This window comes from Oryzias melastigma, unplaced genomic scaffold, assembly GCF_002922805.2.
Source record: "Oryzias melastigma strain HK-1 unplaced genomic scaffold, ASM292280v2 sc01107, whole genome shotgun sequence".
NCBI lineage: Eukaryota > Metazoa > Chordata > Actinopteri > Beloniformes > Adrianichthyidae > Oryzias > Oryzias melastigma.
Window position 1 is genome coordinate 8,909 of NW_023417691.1, and position 3,193 is coordinate 12,101.

The 3,193-nt window shown below is 37.1% G+C and overlaps 1 long non-coding RNA gene across 1 annotated transcript; it reads left to right on the forward strand.

Moving 5' to 3' along the window:
- The first annotated feature begins 263 nt into the window (after nt 1–263).
- LOC112140059 lies at nt 264–3,193 on the forward strand. Its single transcript, XR_002918106.1, has 4 exons — nt 264–369; nt 448–557; nt 3,012–3,104; nt 3,178–3,193. It is a non-coding gene; the product is annotated as an uncharacterized LOC112140059 (long non-coding RNA).

The following is a 3,193-nucleotide window of genomic DNA, read 5'->3' on the forward strand; positions in this document are numbered from 1 at the left end:
TAAATTCATCAGAATGACATAAATACAATAAAACATCTGTTAAAAGGCAAAAGACAGTTACTCCAACAATTGTAGTTTTTGTTCATGGATTAAGAAAAGAAGCAAAAAGTTAATCACAAAACAATTGTTGCATTCAAAATCTGAGATTATAGAAATTTGAGATTATAGAAATACTAGTTAAAAGTCAAATCTTTATCAAAGATGGCTCCTTTTAGGGCACATGTGTTGTTACCGGATTCTAACTGTAGATGGTCTCCCTGCAGGCGACTAAGAACAAACAGGAGCTCTCCTTCTACAGTCTTCCTGAGTTTGAGGAGTGGAAGAAGCAGACGGAAAGCTATAAAACCTGGCACATCAAGTACTACAAAGGTTTGCAGTCTGAATGCTCATCCTGTATTTTCAGTCTATTATATTCAAGCGGGTGACCCCACTCGACCTCTCCTTTAGGTTTGGGTACAAGCACTAGCAAAGAGGCCAAGGAGTACTTTGCTGACATGGAGAGGCACCGGATCACATTCAGATACCAGGGGGCCGAGGACGACGCCGCCATCACGCTGGTGAGTTTTCTGGCTCGCTGTCAGGATTTCAGCCTGTCTGGTAATGCTCTCATGAGTGTGGCAGGGAGGACAAAACCAAAACAGGACTTTAATAGGACTCAAAAAAATGACATGGTTCTGGACCGTATGGGTTAAAAATGCAGACAAGCTCACGTGGAGCTGAAATGAAATCAAAATTGTTATGCAAATAGTATTTAAGTGTCAAAAAGTTAAAAATTCTTAGTTTTTCCATTAAACTCATGATGATATTGTGTCTTGGGGCTCTTTGGATCACTGAAATCAATCTGTGATGGTTAGTTTTCCAGGTGAGTTCAATCAAAGGAAGAGCTACTAAAGAAGGACGTTCCACATTTTCAAGCAATACGGGAACAAAAAAGGATTTCTCTGCCTTTGATGCGTTTGACAAAGTATGAAAACCTCAAATATTTCTCAAAAACATAACATCGTACTATGAAGAGATAAAGGCAGAAAGGTTTCTGACGGACAAAAACATCGGATTAAGAGAGCAGCTGCTAAAATGCCATAACAAAGCTGTAAGATATTTGAAGCTGCTGGTGTCATTAAGGTGCAGGATCTTGCAGTGGCTTCCAGTTATACGTAAACCTTCTATTCCTGACCAAGACTCGAGCAGAATCAGCCGCAGTGGGTCCATACATCCATAGAAACTCATTTTCAAACAGTCTGGTTCACTGATGAGTGCCGTGCAACCCGGAATGGGTCCAGATGGATGGAATAGTGCAACAGTAAAAGAGCCATCTGGGCTCGTTTTCTACTGATCAAAACCTAGAAGGAGCCGTATTGACTTAGTTTAGCCTTTAAGAAATTTGGATTTGCATTCATGACCTTCTTTTTGTTCTTTTTAATAATTGTGAATAATGTCTCTTTTTTGGCACGAACAAAAGAAAAAAAATATATGAAATGGGATTTTTGTTTTTACGTTTTTACCTTTAGTGGCAAAAAAAGCAAGCTCTTTGCTTAATTACTAGCTCAACTTCAAATTACAACATTTCTCTGTAAATTAAATTAGCCAAAAATGTTAGCATGTTGCTGAAATAAATGCTAAATTCAAAATTATCCTAAAACCCCCAGTAGATAACAAATTAGCTAAAAATATTAGCATAATGCTAAAATATTAGTTAAGCTCCAAAATAGCATAAAAAACTAATTAGAGGCCAAATCTGCCCCCCAAAAAATAGCCGAACTCCAAAACAGCCTGAAATTAATCACTAAACTAAATTAGTCAATTGAAGCTAAATTCTAAAAACAAATTGACTGAAAACATTAGCATTTTACTAAAATATTAGCTAAAATAAAAATTAGCAAAAAATTCCTCAGTAAAGTAAATCACTCAAAAACGTTAGCATGTTGCTAAAATAGAAGCTAAAACTCGAAATTAGCCTAAAAACCCAACTAGATAACAAGCTAGTCAAAAACGTTAGCATGTTGCTAAAATAGAAGCTAAAACTTTAAATTATCCAAAAATATTTCAGTAGATAACAAATTGGCTGAAAACATCAGCATTTTACTAAAATATTAGCTAGAATAAAAATTTGCATAAAATTCCTCAATGAACTAAGTCACTCAAAAACGTTAGCATGTTGCTAAAATAGAAGCTAAAACTTTAAATTAGCCTAAAAACCTAACTAGATAACAAGCTAGTCAAAAATGTTAGCATGTTGCTAAAATAGAAGCTAAAACTCTAAATTAGCCTTAAACCCCCAGTAGGTAATACACTAGCCAAAAACATTAGTATGTTGGTAAAATAATAGCTAATCTCCAATTTTTTGGAAAATTATTTTTATTTTATTTTTCTTCAGCCAGAGAGCCATGAAGACATAAAAGAACCACATGTGGCTCTGGACCCCTGGAATAGTGGGTGATTGGTGGATAGCTACCATGTCCCAATAAGGCTGTTACCTTAGCATGGAGGTGGTGGAGTCATGGTTTGGTCCCTGAAGGTGTGAATATGACCTCTGAAAATTATGCAGAGTTTCTGACTGACCACTTACGCCTGTGACTTCTCATACTGCAAGAAACACTTGTGAGTCATCGGCTGCTATGGGCGTAAAAGGAGATAAACTGAAAGATTTAAAGATCCTCCACTGACCTCAACCCTACTGAGAACCACCGGAAGCCAAATATTTCTGAGTGTGGAGGCAGTTCAGATCCAAACAGCAGCTCTGGGAGGCTATTCTGAAATTCAAGCAGAAACTCTCCAAAAAGTTATATGGATCCAAAAAGCTGCTTCAAAATGAAGGTCCTATGTTCAAATGTAACTTGACCTATTAAGATGTTTTGATTTCAAAACATCTTAATAGCAGGTTCAACAAATTATCATTGTCAGTTTAGAATCTAATTTTGTGGAACTGGTTTGTGACTTGAACATTTTCTTGGTATTTGCATTGAGTTTTTAGAAAAGTCATTGAAAAATATCATTGTTTTATCTGTCTGCAGGCCTTTAGCAAAAAGAAGACTGACGACAGGAAGGAGTGGCTGACAAACTTCATGGAGGACCGACGGCAGAGGAGGATGCACGGCCTGCCGGAGGTTTGTCCTTTCTTCCATCGTGACGATGATCGCTATGACGACTAAAAGTCACTGGAATCCTCTCTCCCTTCAGAAATACCTGTATGGAA